We start from the raw sequence: 24,005 nt of genomic DNA, 5'->3' as shown, positions 1-24,005 counted from the left end.
TTGTTTTTCTTCTGTGTGCTACACATCCCTGGTTTCTTAAACTGATCCTTATATGTCATGAATTTTAGTCCTTTTACCATCCTAGTGAAGAGGGCCTCTTAAACTTCCCTTGCTTATTAGTTTACTTCCTAAAATAGGGTATGCATGATTAGACCCAATATTACAAATGTAGACCAATAAGGGCAGATACAGTCAAAACCATGATAAAGTTGGCACAAGCTAACCCAGATCAGCTTTCTTCCAGCCAAAGCATCTTTCTGCCAGATATGCTATAGAAATATACCCATATTTGAATATTACTTAAATTTTTCTGTATCTTTACTCCAGCAAGAAATTCTAAGGATGAAAAAATATGGGAGAAAAGTCTAAGTAATTGGATCTTTTGAATGGAAGGTAGAGAAAGTTTACAAAGATTGATCAATGGCCCCATTGGGAGGCACCTTCCTCCTGCTATGAGGAACAAAAAGAAGTAACAGACAGATTCACTGTCCTTAAATTTTTACACAGTCACAAAACTTTAGAGTTAAAGAGACCTCATCTGGTCTGACCCTTCCTTATCTGAACAGAAATCCCTTCTATAAAATACTTAACAAGTAGCCATCCTGAAAGGGCCATCTAGGGCAGCTTCTTCCACGTTTGGACAAGGTTTTAATTTTTGCTTTGTTTTAGATGATGTCCAGCCTAATCCTGCCTCTTTGTAACTTTGACCCATTGCTCCTGGATCTGCTTGCCAGCACCACATACAACATGTCTTCTACATGACAGCTCTTCAGATGCTTGAGTCTTCTCTTCTGAAAGAAGGGCATTCATGACAATTTTTCAAGAAAGCTCCAAATCCAGTTTCTTCAGTTGATTCTTATATGGTGTTACCTTTGTCATACTTGTTCCTCTCTAGGCACTCTCTGGTCTCATCTCTTCACTAGTTCATTTCAACAAATATTTGTGAAACCCCTGCTATATGTAAGAATGGGGCATTGGGGTAGGATTTGGGTGGAGAGCCTTGCCCATAATATGGACTGATTATCTCCTTTTGGAAAATATGCAGAGAAAACTCTCATGCCCTGGTGAGATGTTCAGTTGTTTTAGGCATGTCAGACTCTTCATGACCCCTTGTGAGGTATTCTTGGCAAAGATACTGGAGTGGTTTGCCATTTACTTCTCTAGCTCATTTAACAGATGAGAAACTGAGGCAAACAGGGTTAAGTGACTTGCCCAGGGTCCCACAGCTAGTGAGGGTTTGAACTCAAGAAGATGAGCCTTCCTGACTCCAGGCTTGACACTCTATCCACTGCACCACTTAGCTGCCCAGGTCAGATCCTGAGGAATGAAACAAGACCCACTACAAGAAAAATGTACCTTAAAGCTTAGAAAAAGGAAAGAAAACAATGCTATTTCCATCTCCTCCTGAAATATTCTAGAGTACCAGGAAAGGAAAAATTGGAAGAAAGAACTCACTAGTAAGTAAAATGTGGCCCAAGTTGATCAATTCAGCTAAAAGGAAAACAGAAAAATCTACTGAAGAAGAAAATAGGATTTTTTTAAAAAGATGGAATAACATAGTGTTGTGCCTTCTGCTGGTGGTTAGGATGCTGCTCAGTTGGGAGTTCATCTCATTTACATGGGCATTTACATTTACATTTCCATCCTGTAGATTTGTTCAGAAAAATTTGGCACCTGGTTCTCAAGGGTAGACTTTTATATCTCCTCTGGCCTTTCTCAGGGATTCTGAGAAAACAGCTTTCTCAGTAGCACCTCATTAGTCTTGTTGGAGCATGGAGAACTACTCCCAGGGTTCTAGCTGAAATCAGGTTCTTTGGGGTACCATCTTTTTTTATGGATGTTTAATTCTCCCATGAGATTGGGAAAAAGGAAACTTGCATTAAGGGGAAGCCATGGGAGCATTCTGTTGGGTTTAGTTCTTTCTTTTTTGTTTGTTTTTCATCTAGATTTTTGATTTAATTGTTATGGGAATACCCATTGTGGAACATCTCTCCCCTAATGCAGATTAGCAACTTTTCTAGAATGTAGATTCTTAGAGAGTTGTCTAGGGCACAGAGAAGTTAAGTTATTTGTTCATGGTTACACAGCCAATGTATGTTCTTGTAACTAGAATACTAGAACAGCCAACCACTATTCAAGATGCTTTTTAGTTTGTTCTTTCTTGCCACGCATAGTTCAATACTTTCTTCTGTACTATCATATTCATATTAAAGATGTAGCAGAGGCAAGTAGAGTTGTCAGGTTGCCAAGAAACATAGCATTTTCTATAACCTCTCTTGACTGATTACTTATAAAGATCCATTGGGGGGGGAGGGGGAGATTGTGGTATTCTCTGAAGAGGAATAGATTGTATGACCTCTTGGAATTCCATTGAGGTCTAATGTTTTGCCAAGATTAAAGTCTAATCAGATTATGTTGAGCTGATGTATTTTTTCAAAGTGCCAGAGGGGTAGATTATTTGCATTCATTTGCATACCAAGTTCAAGTGCCTCTAGGCCTCTCTCTCTCTCTCTCTCTCTCTCTCCCCCCCCGCCCCCCCCAAGATATGTATATATATACAAATATATGCACACATATATACATATATAATATTAATTAATTAGAGCAATATACTGTAGTTACAAGCAAACGAACTTAACACGTAGGGCATTCATGACAAATTTTCAAACAATGTTATCACATCCTGGATAAAGAAAGACATTTGGGTTCAAAAAGTCACACCCACACATACTTCTACATGAGTGATTTCTGCTCACTTTATTGAATTGTAGCAACATAGCCCCAAGCTTCTAGTCAAAAGAGGCCTCTCAGGGCACTACCCTAGGGTAGCCTTTTCCACTACATCTCTGGGTATGCACATCTTTGCTTTGTAAAGAGGAAAAAGAAGAAAAGGGAGATGTTTTAAATTATTTCATACAAATGAATCATTTTATGCTCCCTTACATGGTGTAAGATCCAAGTTCAGAGAAACACAATCCCACAGAATTTTATTATAATTTTCAGTAGATTTGCCCAGTAGTAATATGCAATATTACTGTATCATAGATAGTATTAGCAGAACTAAATACAAGAAATACAAGAAGCCCTAAAGTGATAATATATTCCACTTACTGAAAATGAGCTTAAAATTACTGTTTTGACCAGAGGACCTTCTCAAAGCCAGGGGGGTGGGGGGGGGCAAATATATTTAATTCTATTATAGCATATTAAATTGGGCCTATTATATATCTTTTTTTTAAATTGACAGAAGCACATGACAGCCTCTCTAAAACAGTTTTGCTATTCTTTCTCACTATTTTTCTCCTTATCTTCCTCTTCTGATGTCCTTTTCCTATTTATTTTTCCACTTTATCTCCAATCCCTCATGTGTCACGGTTACAATTTAAAGATAGAAATAGCACAATAGTGAATTCTAGGTAGACAAGAATACTGCTAGGGATTCATTTCCCAACCCAGAAGGAGCCCAAGTCAACATATATGAGGCAGGTAGATATTGAGTACTGAGTAAGGCTGACCTGTGAAGAAGAGTTATAGCATTTCTGGGTGTCTGAGCTGCCTGTAGCTAATCAGTGGTTAAGGGGAAAAGGCACTTGGTTTGGAATAAGAAAACCTGGGTTTAAACCTAAGGTTCTTTAATTTATATTCTGGTAACATTTGGCAAGTTACTTTATCTTTCTGAGTCTCAGTGTCCTTTTCTGTAAAGTGAGGGGTTGAATTGCATGATCTCATTCAGCCCCATATCCTGTGGTACTATAGATGATCTTTGGCAGGCCTCTATAAGTCTCTTTCCTTTATTCCTGCTCTGATCCTGTCTTGATCTGGTTTATATCTCCTGAATAAACTGGGCTTCAAGTTCTTTTACTCGCCTTTTATTTCTTCTCTAGTTAAGACACTTGCCAGTTTGATAACTGCATGATCACTTTTATTTCTAAAAGAGTCCCCTGATTTTTTCCCTCTTTGGTTTCTAGATTGCTTCCCTTGTAATCAGCACTTCAGTTCTTGCTCCCAGTTTATACTTTGATTTTGTTGATAAATTGTTCAGATTATGCATAGACATGTAATTTCTTAATTATGTTATCCCAATAGGAGATTATGATCTCCCTCTGGCCAGGTGGTATATAACTTGCTTCACTCCCCATGGCATAATCAATATAGAGCTGGGAAGTATCTTAATCTCATTCAAACTCTTTATTTCACAGAAGATATCAATGCCCAGAGATGTTAAGTGACTTGTCCAAGAACACACTGGTAGTAAATCAGAAGAATCAGTATTCAAACTCTGATCACCTCACTCCAAATGAAGTGTTCTTTTAATTGTGTGATACTATGTCATATTTCAAAAATGAAGTTGGCCTATAATGGGGACACATGCAGTCATTGATAGGTAGGGGAAATTTTGGCCTCATCCAGAGCATTCCACATTTATTTAATCACTTTGTTCTGAGCAAGTAGTTGTTTTAACAGTCTGGGTGTCTATGAGATGGAAGAAGATTCCTGAATGTCATCTAGCTCACCCATATGAAGTAATTCCTGATTCTAGCTCTCATGGGAAGGAAGTCAGAGAAGGAAGAAACCAGTTAGCCAAATAGTTTTGCTAAATTAATTTCTCTAGACAGGGTTACCTTGATAAAATGTCCATTGCCCTGTATGGTATATTCTAATAAATAATAATTTTTTTCTTATGTATAACCAAATTGAAATTGGAAGGAATACTTGACCTGTCTCAAGAGACAACTTTGGAAGTAAGACAATAGAATTTTAGTGCTTCAGAAGACCTAGGTGTTAATCTAATTTAATTCCTCATTCTATTGATGAAGAAACTGATGCCTCCAAAATAAAAGTGTTCAAGGTCACACAGTAGTTTGTGGCAGAGCTAGAATTGAGAACAGTGGGTAGAGCACTAGGCTTGGAATCAGGAAGACTCATCTTCCTGAGTTCAAATACGGTCTCAGGTACATGCTAGCTGTGTGACCCTGAGCAAGTCACTTAACTCTGTTTGACTCAGTTTCCTCATCTGTAAAATGAGCTGGAGAAGGAAATGGGGAACCACTCCAGTATCTTTCCCAAGAATACCTCAGAAAAGGTCACAAAGAGTCAGATAGGGCTGAAAACAACTCAACAAAGAGCTGGAATTCAAACCCAAGACATCGGGCTCCAAATCCAGTATTATTCTTCCTGCAAGAAGCTCCATAAGCTAAATGCTCACATTTCTATAATACTTTATGATTTACAAAGTTCTTTCCCTATAACAACAAAGTAGCCTCACTCTTCCCATTTTGCAGATGAAGAAACTGAAGCTCAGTAAGATTGAGTGATTTTCCCAAAGTGACATTCTTAGTAAATGGAGGCAGTATTGCACAGTGTAGTGGAAAGAACACCAATGTGGAACAAGCAGACCTGGATTTAAGTCCTGGTTCTGTAATTTTGTGACCTGGGATAAAATCATATAACTAAGTCTGTTTCTAAAATGAAAAAGTTGGGCTAATATGACCCCTAGGGTTTCTTCTAGCTCCCTCTGATTCTATAACTGTTGGACCAGTTACTTGAATACAGATGTCCTATCTCCAAATTCAATATCATTTTCATGATGCCACAGTACTTATTTTCATAGCCCACAATTTTGATTGAACTGTCTGACTTCACACTTTTAAGATTCCTTGTTGATCTCTTTCTGGTCAGAATTCGACATTCCAGGGTACATCTGTGGCTTTGGATTTTGTCATAAATGTGGGCTGTAGCACTCAAGTATTGTTGTTTGGTCATGTCTGACTCTGACACTTTGTGTCCTCATTTGGGGTTCTCTTGGCAAAGCTACTGGAATGGTTTCTTATTTTCCTTCTCCAGCTCATTTTACAGATGAGGAAACTGAGGCAAACAGGTTTAAGTGACCTGCCCAGGGTCACCTAGCTAGTAAGTGTCTGAGGCCAAATTTGAACTCATGAAGATGAGTCTTCCTGATTCCAAGCCCAATGCTCTATCCACTGTGCCAGCTAGCACTCAAGTAGAATCTGGCAATTTACAGTGTCTTGTGAATAATAGCCATTCAGACTATATACATTGGTTGATTGACTGATTGTGCTGGCTTTGCCACTAATTAGGTGTGTGACCTCAGATAAGTAACTCTAATCCTTACTTTCTTCAACTATAAAATGAAGAGGCTTAAGTAGGTTATCTTAAGATCCCTTCAGATACCAACAAGCCTACAATTTTAATTCCACTTCAGTATAATTCAGATCAGCAATCACCTATTTAACTCCTGCTATGTGTTTAATATATGCATGTGTAATAATGCTACATTCAAAGGAAGCACAGTGGAGTAGATAGGTTGCCTAGTTAGTAGTCAAGAAGAGGTGGGTTTTTAACTCCCTGGGACACCAGTTGTGTGACTGAAGGCAAGGAACTGCCATAGTCGCCCTTTGGCATTATCTACAGGGATATCGATAAGTTATATCTGCCTTGGTGAAGGGAACTCCCACACCAGGAGTTCCAAATGAAATCACAATTCATTCATTGGGTAGGGTTGACTTTGAGTTAGGAAAACCTGGATTTCAAAACCAATTCAGACACTCAGCTATTTGGCCCTGAGCAACTTGCAATTTCTGTGAGGCTCAAACTGAGTCTGTTCAACAAAATGCAGATAATAATGTGAGATAACCCTCCCAGGATTGTTGTGAAGCTCTGAAGATGGAATGAGATAATGGATAGAAGGCATTATGCAAGGCTTAATGCACAATAGAAATGTGTGTTGCTATTATTAATGCATTCATTACGTGCAAGGCAGAGCTGACATGGTATAGTGGAAACCGAACTGACCTTGATGTCCCAGGCTTGGGTTCAAGTCCCACCTGTCCCACAGAATGGCTTTGAGACCCTGGAAAAGTCATTTAACCCCCAGTGCTCTAGGCTATTCTCTTGAGTTCCAGAAAAGATGCTGGTCTAGATGCATAGAAGAAATTTCCTCTGGGAATTTCTTATGCCATTGAAATCACAGGTCCCTCCAGGTACAAGGTACAGGTATAAGGCATTGCCATAAGCCCTAGGAAAACAAAACCAAAATATTTCCTATTGACAAGAAATTTACATCTGTATTTCTCTGTGAACACCTAGGATGAGCTCTCCAAAGTGAGTCTGCAATATTGAAGCACTGAGCGGTCCATTTTGGAAATACTTGTAGATAAGGCTATGTTCTCACCTCCCAAAATTAAAGGCATAGATTATATTCAGTTGGCCAACAAAAAAGTATGACCAGAAGGAGAAAATCCTGTAGTATTGAAGTTATACTCATCCAAATGATGCCCTCCTACATGAAGACATTTGGTGACAAATGTTGAAAGATGGTACAATGTGGATTTCCAAACTGAGTTGTTTCCCCAAAGAAAAAGAGTAGATTTGTCATTTAGATGATTTCTTCCACTCCCAGAGGTAGAGGCTGGAAAATCTACTTTGCCATTAGGGAGACATGACATTCAAGAAAAGCAGTGAAATGATAATGCTACCACCAAGTCCCAGGCAGCTTAAAAATTATATAAAATGGCCTTTCCCCCTCTTTTTTCAGATAATAAAATAATAGCGGTAATAAAGAGGAAATGGGCATCCACAGCAATAAATAGAAAGGATTGCAGGCCTGAACAGTCTGGGAAGAATGTGATGAGCTGTGGGATAATAATAGCTAGCATTCATATAGTGCTTTGAGGTTTGCAGAGCACTTTAAAATGTTATCTCATTTATCATTTATGCTGTCATTAAACTTATTTTCCAGGTGAGGAAACTGAAACAAACACAGGTTGTGATTTGAGCAGGGTCACATAACTTGTGTCTTGAAAGGGATTTGAACTTGGGCTTTTCTGATTCCAGATCTAGCAGTCTATCCACTGTGCCACCTAGTTGTTACTTGTGGGACAAGCCCAACTGCCTTCCACTATGGGCCTCATTCTAAATAAGGCCTACTCTTCTCTGGGCTTCCCAACTTAAAGGGATGGTTCCCATTCATTCAATTTGCCAGCAAAGTAACATGTTTTGAGTATGGCAGTGTTCGTTTTCCTTCTCTACCACAATGTAGAGACATTTTTAAATGTTTAATCATTGTATTAAGTTTAAAACTATTTAAGAATTATAATGCAAATTTACAGCATTCACCATCAAACTGATTATGCAGAGTTGAAATGTACAATCAACATCTTACATTGATTCAGAAAATCTGTTCATTTGTGTTTCAGAACTGAATAATGGCTCTAATGTTCTCCGAGTCTGCGAGTTTATGAAATAGGGGGAAAATCATTTGGAACACAGAAGGAAGGAATGACTTTATCACAGGAAAATATAACAGCATGAATATATGGGTGTGGGGTAATATCAACTCAGAATATAAAATGCTAGAACCAGAAGCAACCTAATGGAGCATCTCTTCTAAGTCTCTACTGGAACCATCACCTTCCCATTAACCTGGACTCCTGCCCTGGGCTCCCTGAGCTCTGATAGATCAGTTTTTGCCTTATCTTGCCACCCCAACTTCATCACTGCTCCCATACAGATATAGAACATTTTCTCCTCTTGTCTTTCAGATACCTTTGGTCCTTCTTCTTTCTAGCTCCCCTTTATGTATTATCTTCTGCCATTAGAATGTAAACTCCCTGAGTGCAGGGATTTTCTGCTTATCTGTATTTCTATTACCAGTTCTTAGCCTAAGTGCTTAATAATTGGTCCAGCTATGGATCCATCTATCATTTATCTCACATTTTACAGGTGAAGAAGCTAAGGCCCAAAGGTGACTTGGAAAGGCAAGATTAGAAAGCAAATCTTAGCAGTCAGTACCAGAACCCGGGGCAAGGCCTCCTAATCCAGTGATTTTCTACTATATCATGCTGCATTATCCATTAGGTGAATCATCCTAAAGTCACCATTTTCATTTATTCACTCCCCAGATTAAAAGTCATTAATAGGAGAATCACTGTGGCATGATGAATAATGCTCTGGTAATAGAGTCAGGAAGTCTTAGGTTCAAATCCCACTTCTAACACATATAAGATGTGTGACCCTAGTCTAGTCACTTAACCCCTTTCTGCTCCAGGGTCATTCATTCTAGGCTGTTGCAGTTCAGTTGTGTCCAACAATTTGGGACCCAGTAGACCATACTGTTTGTGGGGTTTTCTGGGCAAAGATAATGGAGTATTTTAACATTCCCTTCTCAGATAGATTAGGGCAAACAGAGGTTAAGTGACTTGCCCAGAGTCACATAGCTAGTGAGTGTCTGAGGCTGGATTTGAATGCAGATTTTCTTAACTCTAGGCGCAGTGCTCTATCCACTGAGCCACCTAGCTGTCCCAGCACTGGCGTAGGTGCTTTATTTTACACATAATGCTCCATCTCTCAACTCTATACCTTTATGCTCTTTAAGTAGAACACTCCTTCCTCACCTCCACATTCTGGCTTCCCTGGCTGCCTTCAAGACTCAGATAAAAACCTCTTGTATGAACAATTATTGTTTTTTTAAACATGTGGTCTCCCTCATTAGAACAGAACCTCCTTGAGGGCAGAAACTGTGTCTTTGCCTTACTTTGTAACCCCAGTGCTTAGCACAATCACTGACACACAGTGAACACGTTATAGATGCGTGTTTACTGACTTTCATTTGGTCATGGAGCTAAGATTTGAAGGTCATCGTTTTGTATCATTATTATTTGAGACTGGGTCTCCTTATCTCCAACAGACTGGAAACATAGCAACCATTCATGGGTCAAGTCATCTTGTCATCATTTTAGTGATGACTGAATCCTCTGAGACAAAAAGCATGAAGGGTGAGGTTTCAGAAGGAATGTATTCATTGTGATGATGCCCATCCTCACATGTTCCACTTTCACCCCCCACCCCCACAAAAAGGGCTTTCATAGGAAAAGTGTAAGTAAGAATATATTTAACAGGATTTGTACTACAGTTCTTTAGTGTAGGACAAATGGCCTTCTATATAAGAGGCCTCAGGTTTCAGAATAAGCCAAACCCTTTGTATAGGTCCAGAATGGACTCAGCTTATTCCAAATTCTTCTGCATATTGAAGACTAATAAGTTACAAAAGACTCCATCTTGTTTCCCTTTTTGGTTCCATTTTTGTGTGTCCCTGAGATGTTCTGTAGTCTCCTTGCAACAACAGTACTGTGTGTTTGATCCATTTTTGACTGGGATCTCACCTAATATTTATTTTAAATGAAATAGAATATTCATCAAAGTGAAACTCCAGCTCCTGCAAGTTCATTGCCTTAGACTGAAGAGAGAACACAGCTCTTTTCCTTCTTATGGTCCTTCTGGGACAGTGCGGGATTTGGTGCCATAGACTATTATTATAATTGAAACAGACATTCATCCAAAGGGTGGCATTTTGTACACTGTCTGTATCAAAATTACACAAAAATGTTTTTTATCTGCAGTTGGTTCTCTTGCTACTTATGTTTTACCAAAAGATTCGCTGCTAAGTATTCAACTAGGTTTTCTTTTTCTTTCCTCAGCCAGATTTCAGTTGTTCAAGTTTTTCAAGAGTATTTTTTTCTATTTTCTTGTTTTTCATAAGCAGAACCAACGATCATAATATTTCCAAAGTCCCCCGTGTTCTAATGTTAAGTGACATTACTAAGTTGCAAAATGAAGTTGGGTGATTGGCAATATGGTGAGGAAATTGCCTCGGCTCTACTTCTAGGTCAACCAGCCAGGTGACTTTGGCCATGTGCTCTCATCATTTTGGGGCCTCAGTTTCTCCATCTGTAAAATGACACATTTCACCTAGATCAGGGAATCATAATCTGGGTTATACTTATGTTCTCAAATTGGGGACCCTAAAGGGGTCTATGGATAGATTTCAGGGGGTCCATGACCTAGATGGAGGGAAAATTTTCATTTTTATTTAAATAGAGTTAGTTTCCCTTGTAATTATTTATATATATATTTGCATTTAAAAACATTTTTGAGAAAGGATCCACAGACTTCATAGAACCAAAGGGGTCCATAACTACCAAAAATAAGTCCACAGAACACTTTATTTTACAGATGATAAAACTTAGGCCCAAGAGGGTGACATGATATGGCCAAAGTAGTTTCTCAATAAATGTTCTCTTTGAATTTGAATGTAGAATTCAGCTGGCTGGATTTAGGACAAATACAAGGAGGTCCTACTTTACATAGTGGTTAATGAACATGAGGAATTCAGTACTTCAAGAGCTGATACTTGAAGGATATATAAATAATATGATGATGTTGTTGAGTTGCTTCAGTCGTGTCCAACTCTTCATGACCCCAACTGGAGTTTTCTTGGCAAAGATACTAGAGTGGTTTGCCATTTCCTTCTCCAGTTCATTTTGCAGATGAGGAAACTGAGGCAAACAGGGTGAAGTGGCTTGTCTAGGGTCACACAGCTAGTCAGTGTCTGGGGCAGAATTTGGCTCTAATTTTTTTTTGGAGGGGGGTAGGCAGGGCAATTGGGGTTAGGTGACTTGCCCAAGGTCACACAGCTAGTAAGTATCAGTTGTCTGAGGCCAGATTTGAACTCAGATCCTCCTGACTCCAGGGCCAGTGCTCTATTCACTGCACCATGTAGCTGCCCCCGGAGGCTGGATTTGAACTCAGGAGTATGTCTTTCCAATTTTAAGCCCAGTTCTATGTCCACTGATGACAATAATACCTCATATTTATTTAGTGCATTATACTTTATGAAATACTTTCCTCACAATAATCTATGATGTGGCAACTGGAAGTATTTTTTTTTCCCTTGGCTGGACCCGTGAACAAGGATTAGTCACTCCCCTGTAATTTATAGCAAAGGTAGCCCTGTTTCCATTGGTTTTATCCAAGCTTCCTTTCTCTTTTGAATCCTGTATGTTTTCATAATGAGAATGGATAAATTTATGCATGACAGGGCAAGAGGTAGCTACCACTAAGAGAAGACAGACTATTGTTAGCCTTAAAGGTTGTAATTGAGAGAGAGAAAAAATAGGCCTTCCCCCAGCATGTCTCACTGGTAAAGCACTATTGGCAGCAGGGCACTGGGCAGGAAGGAGCATGTGTTTTGCCCCATATGGCAGTTTCTATGCTCCTGTACTCTGCTCACTCACTAGATCCATCTATTTATTCTATGCCAAGAGATTTCTATTGTCCTAGTCTCTATACTTAAAACATTACTGAGAATTCACTGAGTGTGCTTGTTTAGCTTTTTGTGGGAGAAAAAAATTGTGTCAGGGCACCTCATTACGTTTAGACAAAAAGAGCAGAGGAAAATAAATGACTTCACATTGTGTGGTTTGCTTAATTAAACCAAGCTTTAATAACAAACAGTGTATTCTTGACTGTCAGGTTATAGCAAAAAAGTGTCTATGCATTATTCTTTTTTTTCTATGCACAGAGAGATTAAAGACCTTCACTATTGGTTCCTTGGAATTATTTTCCTTGAGGTGCAGCCAAGACATTATAGTCAGATTGGCACAGGCAGCAAGACACCAATATATCAGCTCTGAAAATTAAGAGAAAAACTGCCCTCTAAGTGAAACAAATCGAGTTGCCTCACCATAAATGGCATCAGTGTGTTGCCTGCATAATGACAGGTCAGACAAATACAGCCAGGAGAAAACGCTTTTTCAAAATGATAATCACTGCTTCTTCTTATGTTTGCCTTGGCTGTGAAGCTGTGCCATAAAGCCATGAAAACCACCTTATGAAAGTGTAGTAAAACCCGGTTGTAAAGCACCTTACCCAAGAGCTGAGGATGCATCATTGCTAGATGGGAAGTCAGACAACATAGCTCTAGGTCTATCTCTGCCACTTCCTGGTTGTGTGGCCGTGGGCAAGTCCTTGGATCTGAAATTGCATTTTGTACTGTGAAGGCTAGGGTTGCATCTTACTGCTCAGAGGAGATCAAAGGATTTGGAGCTGGAGGGGACTTTGGAGATTATCTGGTCCAACCTCTCACCAATGAGAAAACAAAGGCCACCTAAAGTGAGGTGCTATGTCAGCGATGCTAGGTCCTCCTCAGAACATGCTCTGTGCATCCCTCTCACTGTACCTTAGAAATTCCCCAGCACATACCAGCATTATGATGGCATTCTTTTGTATCTCCAAATCTTGTATCCAGACCTAGGAGGTCTCTGCCATTCCATCCCATCTGTGGATATAGCAACATTTTACAGTACTAGATGGCAGAGGAATGGGCAGCATGGTATTCATCTGAAAAAGATCTGGGGATTTTGATGGACAGTGAACTCAACATGAGTGTATGATATAGCAGCCACAAAAACTGTGTGAAGAGTACAGCACCCAGTGCTGGGGAGGCTCATAGTCCTAGTGCATTCTCTTCTGTTCAAATCATATATGAAATAATAAAGACAGGGGAAAGAGCACTGATTCTGGAACCAGAGGACCCTTTAAGGTTCAAATCACAGCTCTGATACTTACTGCCCATATGACGTTGGACAACTCAATTAACCTTCTTGAGTCTCAGTTTCCACCTTTGTGAAAGAGGGGGAGGGGCTGGTCTATGACACAGCTTGATGGCACAGGAGATAGATTACTGGCCCTGGATACTTCTTAGCTTTGTGACCCTGGACAAGTCACTCAAACCCTCTCTGTCTCAGTTTCCTCAACTGTAAAATGGAAATAATAATTGCACCTAGCTCTTACTGTCATTGTGAGAACTAAATGAGATAAAATTTATAAAGTTCTTAGAACAGCACCAGGCACATAGTAGGCATTTGTTGTTAGTGTAGTTTCATTTGTGTCCAAATCTTGATGACGCCATTTGTTTGATTGGTTGTTTGTTTTGGCAAAAATATTTGAGTAATTTACCCTTTTCTTCTTCAACTTATTTTACAGATGAGAAAACTGAGGCAAATAGGATTAAGCAACTTGCCCAGGGTCACATAGCTAGTATGTGTCTGAGGCTGGGTTTGAACTTAGGTTTTTCTGACTCCAGACCTAGTGCTCTATCCACTGCACCACCTAGCTGCCTTAGTAGGCATTTAAGACTTTTTTCCTCCCTCCTTCCCTTCCCTCCTCCCTTCCTTCCTTCCTTTCTTCATTCCTCCCTTCCTTCCTTCTTCCCTCCTTCCCTTCCTCTCTTCCTTCTTTCCTCCCTCCCTCCTTTCCTCTCTTCCTTTCTTCCTTCCTCTCTTCTTTCCTTCCTCCCTCCCTCCCTTCCTTCCTTCTTCCCTCCCTCACTTCCTCCCTGTCTTCCTTCCTTCCTGTCTTCCTTCCTTCCTTCCTTCCTTCCTTCCTTCCTTCCTTCCTGTCTTCCTTCTTTCCTTCCTCCCTTCCTTTCTTGGTTTCTTTTAGACCTGGATTTATGATATCATCCTATTGTGTTCATTTCTGGGCATCACGCTTTAGAAAAGATGTTGAAAAAAATGAAGACTACTCAGAGAGTGGATGGTAAAAGATCTTAGGACAAGTTGAAAACTAGAAATATTTAGCCTGGAGAAGACTGAGGCATAGAGGGAACATGCTATCTTGCTTCGAGGGCTGCCCTTTGGAAGAAGGAATAGACTTCTGTTTGACTCAAGAGTACAAAACGAGGAACAACATATAGAAGCTTTAACCTCTTTCAACTTCCCTATTCTTATCTATCTAGTGAGGATAATAATAGCATCTACCTGACAGAGTTGTTTTGAGGCTTATATGAGATGATGTACGTCAAGAGCTTGGCTCATGTTAAAACACTTCATAAATACCACTTATTCTTGTTATTCTTGTTATCATCCATTAACCTCCTTAATACCCAGCATTGTATGAGGTGTGGCAAGGCTTATGAGAAATGTAGAAGAGATGTTGAAGGTTTTAAGGTACCTCACATAAAGAAACGAGTTCTCCCTGTGAGAGGGTGATTCTAGGATCTTGGATTTCACCACTTTAGCTACTCCATCTGTCTTCATCTTAACCTTTCTGGGTCTCAGCTTCTTTTTCTATAAAGTGGGGAAGTTGGACTCTGTTGGGTAAGATCCTTTCCATTTCTCAATTTATTATCCTTTCATCCCATGAACACACATGGCAAGCCCTCTATGCCAAGCTTAGTCAACACACACCTTGATTTGGTCGGCCAAAACATCCATCATCACACAATCATTTTCTGATGTTGGGCCCCTCTAGGTTTAATTATAACTGTTCTTGGATAATATTGTTGTTGAGTCATTTCAGTTGTGTCTGATTCTTTGTGACCCCATTTGGAGTTTTCAGGTCATTTTACAGATGAGGAAAATGAGGCAAACAGAGTTAAACAACTTGCCCAGGCTCACACAGCCAGTAAGTATCTGATGCCAGATTGGAATCAGAAAGATGAGTCTTCCTGACTCCATACCTGGCAGATAGAGTACCTACTGCACCACCTAGGAAGCGTTTATTGTCAAGTTCATACTCGAAGTGTTTGCAGTTTGGTAAGACCCATTGGTATAGGTTGATGAATTCTGGGTCACTTTCATCCCATGAAGATCCTTGAAATAATAAGGAAAACAAATATATTGTCTGCACATTAACAAGTAACGACTACAGATATTTCAAAGGAAACAGCTCTCAAGTTATCCAGAGGATCTTTTGTAGAACAAGGAAGAAATCTCTGGGCTGAAGAGCAGGACAAAAGCTGTAGGTAAGTGGCTAAGAAGGTGGGAAAGAGGCCAAATGCGCTTCAGAAGACACCAGTTCTAGGGCTAGGAGAACCACTGCCAGTGGGAGGTGAAGGAGGGGATGCTTTTAAGGTATCCCCTCCCTCCCTCCCTTACTTCTTCCATTACCATATTGCCAAGTCTGCCAACTACAGAGCCAACCCTAGGTCAAGTTGAAGTGATTATAAGAGTGGGGAAGATGACATCCCAAGCAACAGCTCTGGGACATAAGAAAGGGGCTGGGATGGGGGGAGGAAATCTCAAGCAGTAACAGCAGGGAGGAATGGGGAATTCCTTGGTCTACCAGTGATTCTTGACAAGTGTTCAAGTCAAGAACTTTGTAAATAACCAAGCACTAGACTGGGTGGTACTGTCAGTACTATGGAAATGAAGAGAAGAGGGAGTTTTTTGGACTCACTGATGTAGGACCCAAAAAGAAATTTTACCTCTCATTTTTCAAGGTTGGATCTGGAGTCAGAGGACCTCAGTTTTGCTACACACTGCCCAAGTTGAATCTCTGTTTCCTTGGGTGTAAAATAAAGGAATTGGACCAGATTACCCTCAGGGTGCCTTCCAACTTTAAATCTATGAGCCACTTATTTTTGCATTCTCCAAAACCAATTCCTACTTCTGCAGCTGAATCAGTCCTTCACTGATTGCTAAAAATACCCAGACTAAACACATCAGCCACACTGCTGCCCATTTGTTTTCCATGTAGGAACTCAGACCAGAGCATTATCTTTGACCATGCAGGTGCCGGCTGTCCTCTGCAATGATGAACCCCAAATCAAGGCCCAAATACGGAGACAAGTTTGAATTAGAAAGTTTGGTATCATTGGATAAGCAATCTTAGAGATTATCAGGTATAGTTAAATCATTTGACAGAGGAGGCAGCAGCTAAGACCTCTGGACACGTGGGAACTCCTCTCTGATTCTCCAGCATTTAAGGAGAGCACCCAGGGAATTCTCCAGAACATTTTCCACCTGACTGCTTTCCTACACAGTTCATCATCTCCAGAAACCCATTATTCTACAATTGAAATCAGCAAAGAAACTCATACCTTCCCAAATCATTTCCCATTCTAATTGCAGGATTTCATGCCCTACACTGTGTAACCTTACCCTTCCTTTCCCTTTTCAGCTTTTATCTCCCCCATTAGACTGGCAGCTCCTTGAAAGCAGGGACTGTCTTATGCTTTTCTTTGTATCCCCATAGTTTAGCATAGTAGCTTAGGTGCTCAATAAATGTTTTTTGACTGAGAAGGGGGATGGATTTGCTCCAGCTCACAGGGGTACTAAGGGAGATGAAATTCTAAGCCAAGTCTTCTGACTCCTAAGCCAAAGTTCTTTCCAGTATGCCGTGTTGATCCTGAATTCACATCTGGAGCAACTTCGATGATGACTAGGTATCATTAGCTTTAGAAGAGAATCTTACTGAGTTGAAGATCTGTTCTCTTTTGAGAAGGATACAAATAGCAACTACAAAAAGACACTGAATAAATTTAAGGTGACAAAAAATTAATCAACCCACCCCGTGCTAGGCATAGGGGATAGAGAGATAAAAATGAAATAATCCCTGACTCCACAGACATACCATAGGAGGTAACATATATACATATAAGTACATACAAAATAAGTACAAGAATAATGATCCTGACAGTGGACAAAATTACAATGTTGCATTTTTGGAATTATAAGCCAGATATCAAAGGTAAACCTGAAGACAATGGGAAGGTTAACTATATTGATTCCTAACCATGAAAGCACTAGTTAATTGATACTGTCTTAGATCCAGAATTGAGGGAGAAGTAAAGAGACTGAAGTGTTCTAGTCCAAAGAACGGGTGGTTCTAGAGTAAGTAGAAACCCTCCATTTGGATTTGGATAAGAAGGAAAAGGAAACAAGAACCAAAGCTACTAGGCTGTTTTATATAAGTATTCATATAGCTTTCCAATCCTCAGGGTTCATGGGATCAAGATTCTGAATTTTTTTCAGATTTGCCCAGATACCATGCTTAAGCACAGCAGAAATAGAGGATTAATTAGTTTGGACATGTTCAGAAAGATAAGTTTGTCCTCTCAATTTACATTAAAAAAAAATAACCAAAAACCTCAAGGTGGAAGACAGCCAGGAGGTCATCTACTGCCTTGCCAGACTAGTTCAGGATGTTGCGAGTAACCAGGTAGACATACTTTTCCTGTGCCAACTTAAAATGACCTTGATAAATACATAATTTATTAGAGGACATAAGCTGTTGCTGCTAACATGAATTTTTTTTGACACTTCTCACTGGGCAGGATGGTTTATAATTATTTAGAGGTGCTGCTATTTCTCATGTCAGCCCTGAGAGGGAGGTCAGCAGAAATTAGTCCCATTTTACAGATGATGAATAGAAGTAACCAGGCACAGAGGATTTGTTTTGTTTTGTTTATTTTGTTGTTTTTTTTTTAGGCCAGGCTTTTTGTTTTAATTGAATTAAATTACTGTAGGGAAAATGCTTCATTTCATTAAGTGGGAAACAACTATCTGTGCAGTTCTCTCTGCATACGAGGGCAAAAGAAGTGAGTGATTTTGAGTCTCTGGAGAAGCTAAAACAGCTAGATGAATGATCTAAGCTCTAGACTCTGTAGTATATGAAGCACCATGACTGAAATACCAGAGTTATTTACCAACTTGCTGACTAAGTTAAAAAAGAAAAAAAAAGATCCATCTAATGATGGAGACTTTGACTGAGCAATGGTTTCCACACTCCAAAAAATGCTAAATGACTTTTCATTTGCAATTGAGTCAGATAACCTTTTCTGGCAAATTTGCTTACTGCTCTGTTTTTATAAGCAGCCTGAAGAATGCCCAGACCAGGGACAATGAGATTTACATTATTTTACAAAGCATCTCTACTGCCAGCACACATATATCACATGTACATGTGATATATGTAGATCATATAACATGTTATAACATACATATATTAACATAACATGTGATTTTTTTTAACCAACATAAAAATGGGATTTCAGTAACAGAGAGGTGCCAGCGGGAACTCTTTCTACTGAGGCAAATTAAAACCATTTATGACTGAGGCAAGTCTTAGGGTTACCTGAGATACAGGGAGCTTAAATGACTTGCTCAAGCTCAGTTGGTCCCCCAAATTATTAAATGTCAAAGGCAAAATTTAAACCCATATCTCCCTAATCCCAAAATGAGCCGTATGCCACAGCTTAGAAGCTGTTAACAAACACAGTAGAAATTAAATAGTTGAAAGAATGTTAGACCCTTCAACCTTCCCCATAGATGGAAAACCTATGGCCAGCAGAGGCCACATGTGGCCCTATAGGTCCTCAAGTGTGGCCCTTTGATTGAATCCATACTTCACAGAGCAAATCCCCTTAATAAAGGATTTGTTCTGTAAAACTTGGACTCAGTCAAAAGGCCACACCCTAAGACTAAGAAGGCCACATGTGGCCTCAAGGCTGCAGTTTCCACACCCCTACAATACAGTAGGACAATACAGTTTTCCTAAAGATAGTATTATTACTCAGATCATTTCTGGAGTTTCTTTGTTTTTTGTTATTGTTTTTTTGTTCACTCTTTTTGGAGTTATTCTTAGTTCTTGAAGCACATTTCCTTCCATATTCTCAAGGAAAGCAAATCTTTATTCTCTGAAGGTAAATTTGATTTTTAGAAAGAACAAAAAAAAGTCATTTGGATCTCAGACTAAGGAATTAGTTACCAACGATAAAGCTAAGTAATACCATTTGGTGTCTGAAATCACCTCTGATTTATACTGTATACATCCAGTAGGTACAAAGGAGTTTGCATGTTGTCCCCTGCATCAGAAGGTAAGCTCTTGGGGGCAAGCACTGTCTTTTTGCGTTTCTTTGTGTCCACAGTTCTTAGCACAAAGCCTAGCATGTAATAACTGCTGGTCTCCTGACTAAAACGAGCTCTAGTGAGACTTCCTGCCTTATTTGGCCTATACATTGGTTTTAAGTGAACCATTCTGTCAACAAGCATTTATTGAGCACTTACTGTGTGCTAGATACTGTGCTAAGTTTCTGTGGATGCAAAGGAAGGCAAGACACTGGCCCCTGCCTTCAAGAAGTTTACATTCTAAAGGGGGAAACAACATGTAGACCTGAGATGTCAAACTTGCAAGGACTCACAGGACTCCAAAATAGGTCCTGGACTGGATTAAAATGTAGCTTGGAAATGTTTAACAAATTAAATAAAAATACAAATACAACATAGAAAATGTTTACTTGTGGTTTTCTAAATCAGTATGCTACAGAAGGGATCCATTTTTATTTGAGTTGGATACCATTGAATTATAGACAACTAGGTAGATAAGATAGATAGATAGATAGGCAGACAGACACAAGGCATTCTGAGAAAAAGGGAAAGCATTAGCAGCTGAGGGGATGAGGATAGTCTCCTGTAAAAAATGGGATTTGAATTGAGAATTGAAGGAAGCCAGGAAAACTCAGAAGAGGAGGTGAGTAAGCAGAGCATTCCAGGGATGGAGGTAACAATCTACACAGAAGCCTGGAGTTGGGAGATTGAATGTTGTGTGTGAGGAAAAGCAAGTAGGCTGGTGTATCTAGATCACAGAGTAGCATTTGTTCAGTCATTTCAGTTGTGTCCAACTCTTTGTGACCCCATTTGGGGTTTTCTTGGAAGAAATACTGGAATGGTTTGCCATTTCCTTCTCCAGCTCATTTTACAGATGAGGAAACTGAGGCAATCAGGGTTAAGTGACTTGACCAGGGTCATTCAGCTGGGAAGTATCTGAGGCCAGATTTGAACTCAGGAAGATGAATCTTCTTGACTCCAGGCTGAGCACTCCATCCACTGCACCATCTAGCTGCCTAGCATAGCATAACACGGAGGGTAGCAAAAACCTAATCAGATTGTAAAGGACTTTGATTGCCAAAGAGGGCATTTTAGATTTGATTTTGGAGGTAATGGGGAGCTACTGAAGTTTATTATCTGGTAGGGGGTGGGGAGTGGCATGGTCACACCTATGGCTTGGGAAAAGTCCTTTGTCCGTTGAGTGGAAGACTGATTAGAGTGAGAAGAAGCCTAGGGCAGAGAGGCCCACCATAAGGCTATTGCAGCAGTCCAGGCAAGATGTGATGAGGACCAGCATCAGGGTGACATCTGTGTGAGCAGAAAAAAAAAAAGGACGTATACTGGAGGTGTTGGGAAGGAGGAAGTGATATCTGAAGATCAAGTCAATTTCCCCAAAGAAGCCCCAAACATGTCGTAAGCAAGGACAGCATGCCTAAAATAAGCCTAGTGCAACCCTCCCACGAGGGCTACTTTGAAGGACAAAACTCATTTGTATGTATAAGTTCTAATGTGCTGGCTAAAAAATAGCAAGAACAAAACCCAAAACCTCATCTCATTTCACGGTCACTCTTCATACATCTCAGTATCTCCAACAATGCTGCTTCCTTGCAGAGCCTTTTTTTTTTTTTTCTGCAATACCGATTTTTGTTGTCTTGCTGATTAGAGACTATAATTAGCTCAATTTTCTAAGCCTTGGAACTGTAGGAAACTTGCACATAAACCCCGCCATGTCTGAAGTAACTAGAAGGAAAGAAGTAGATTGAATAGGAATAGAAACTTTTAAGATCACTATTTTGGATAAATAAGTTCAGAAGCTTACTCCTCTGGGAACATATTGGCAATTCCTTTGAATAGGGCACCCTGTCTTTAGAAACTTTTGCCAGAAAGAAATTCATACCTACTAACTGACAGAGGGGAGATGATCTTTTAACAAATAATTCCAAGGACTCCAGTGTATGATTATATTTCTTCACGCTGAGTTCATAAAACCATTCAGCCACAATGGTATCTAAAGCTTATATCCTCAGAGCTTAGTACATTGTGGGCACTATATAAATGCTAAGAACAGTCAGTGGGACGTGGTGATTTTTTTAAAGCTGCATTTAGCAGAGATAAAGGCAAAATAATTGGTTTCCCCTCTTCCTCCCACTCCACCACAAAGTTCTTCATTCAAATACTCCAACAACAGGAAAGACAATTCTGAAATTTACAGAAATATAAGAATCCTGTCATTACCATCAATAATATATTTACTACTCTTTCTATTGTTTTAGTATTTGCTTTTTAAAAATTTATCTATCACTGAGCCCCTGGGTTCTTAAACTGCACATGTATTCCCTGAGATTTGATAGTGTGGTCTTCCACTGTGTTGATGCATCTTAACAGCAGTTAAATGGTGAGGTCCTCAACAATACCCCCAAAGGGAGCAAACTGAAATTCTACCCCAAAAAAGGCAGAGGTCAGCTCCCTAGATGACCATTCCCATTTATTATTGTTTGTTTTGTTATGTTCTTTTATTAAGTACTCTGCTTTCAAAATCCAAAGCTCAGAACTCTTATGGAAGGGAGTCTAGACTGTCCCCACAACAGAATGTTTCATTAGTAGACAAAGAGGAGAAAACCCCTAGAGAAATGTGAACCTGAAATCACCCTCTTCAGCTAGACTGCATCTACCTACTGAAGAGAAAAATTATCAGTACATTGAACACATCCATCAAATGTGATACAGCCTCCAAAGCCACTTTTCAACTTGGAATTTCCAGAATGTTTTGAGCAGTGGCAATGTCATCAGATGTGGATAATGTATTCCTAATGTGATTCCTCTGAAGGGGATAGGGATTAGACCTTTGAGCTAACTGGTTTTGGTTCTGCTCAAGGAAATTTAACAGTGGAGGTCAGCACCTTCTAGGTAACTTAATTATAGACAGTTGCCTAAGATACTGAGAACTTAAGGAATAATGATAGTAATGATACTGCTGCTAAAGATGATGATGACAATGGTTTTATATTGTCTACTATCTTCCAGGCTCTGTGCTAAGCACTTTACAAATATTACTTTATTTGATCCTCGCAACAACCCTGGGAGGTAGGTACTATTTATTAGACCAATTTTTATTGGGAATGATGAAATTGAGACAGATAGAGTTTGTGACTTGCCCATGGTGATACTGCTAGTATGTGAGGATAGATTTGAACTCAGGTCTTCCCTGACTCCAGTTCCTTGCTGGGTGTCACAAGCCAATGTATCAATCAGTCAGTAAACATTTATTAAGTGTCTACTATGTAACAGGTACTGTACTAATGTTTCAGAGGTGGGACCTCAACTCTGATGCTCCTGGTTTCCAGGCTAGCTCTTTATTCCTTACTCCACCTTGCTATGTTTGTTATAAAATTAGTCAGATTTCAGACTTTCACAAGATATTGTCTACAGGGTAATTCTGCTAAGAAAAAAAAACTCTATTTTAACAACAACACAAAAGTTAAAACCAATTTATTTGCCTTAGAGTAGATTCTCTTCCTACCTGGAGAGCTAAATGCATAAATCCCAGCACTTTTTCTCTGTGGCCATCAGGAGAGCTAGATAAGGCTCCAGATAAGGTGTTTTGCAAAATGTTTTACATACATTATCTCATTTGAGCCTAACACAAACCTTCTGAGGTTTATGCTATTATTGTTATATCTCTTTTACAAATGTGGCCAAGAGAGGTTAAGTGATTTTTCCAGGCTTACCCAGTGTTTGATTTTTGGAGGCAAAATTTGCTCCCCAGTCTCCCTGATGTCCCGGATTGGTTAACATAGACATTTTTAAGACCACAAAACTGCCTACTTTGATTACTCTGCCTGGATCTGAAGTGTCTTAAGTTGCCCACCCAATCTACTTATCCTTAGCTTTCTATATGTTGCAAAGTTGCTCAAACAATATTCTGGTTAAAAAGAAAAAAAAGAGGTGGGGGGGGAGAGGGAGAGAGAGAGAGAGAGAGAGAGAGAGAGAGAGAGAGAGAGAGAGAGAGAGAGAGAGAGAGACAAGAGAAAGAGAAAGAAAAAGAAAGGAAGGAAGGAAGAAAGAAAATCTGTGGTTGTTCCCTGGTTCTTTTTTTTTTTTTTTTGTTACTAGAGGCACGTATAAATCATTTCTAGAGAGTTGGACCAAACTATTAGCTCTCATAGCAGTTAATTAACAATTAGGTTTTGGAATATTTGGGACATATCCCTAATGTTAAAAGCGCTCTGCAAACCTGGCTTTCTCTCCTGTAATCCATCCAGAAACAGAGCACACCTGCAACCTGCTTCCTCTCGTGCAATCAGACGCAATCAGTTCTTTGCAAATTGGGTGGACTCACGGCTGCCTTTACACCCTGGCACCAGCTCCAGCCCCAGGAAAAAGTAGAAAGGAACTCACAGAGCAAACAATCACTATCTCAGGACCAGCTTCCCTTCTGTGTTCTGATTTTTGCTGCCATTGTCCTTATTCTTTTCAGATTTTGAAATCATGCTCTGAAATTTGATTGCTCATCCAGTCAGTATTTGAGGCAGATAC

At 39.7% G+C, this 24,005-nt stretch overlaps 1 protein-coding gene across 1 annotated transcript in view; it reads left to right on the top strand.

Annotated features, from left to right (window-relative positions):
- Positions 1 to 24,005, top strand: part of DPP6 (dipeptidyl peptidase like 6) — a 1,232,953-nt gene that overhangs the window by 475,557 nt on the left and 733,391 nt on the right. The window lies entirely within an intron of this gene.

The sequence above is a fragment of the Trichosurus vulpecula genome, chromosome 5 (assembly GCF_011100635.1).
Source record: "Trichosurus vulpecula isolate mTriVul1 chromosome 5, mTriVul1.pri, whole genome shotgun sequence".
Classification (NCBI taxonomy): domain Eukaryota; kingdom Metazoa; phylum Chordata; class Mammalia; order Diprotodontia; family Phalangeridae; genus Trichosurus; species Trichosurus vulpecula.
This window is presented reverse-complemented; position numbering and strand designations above follow the sequence as displayed.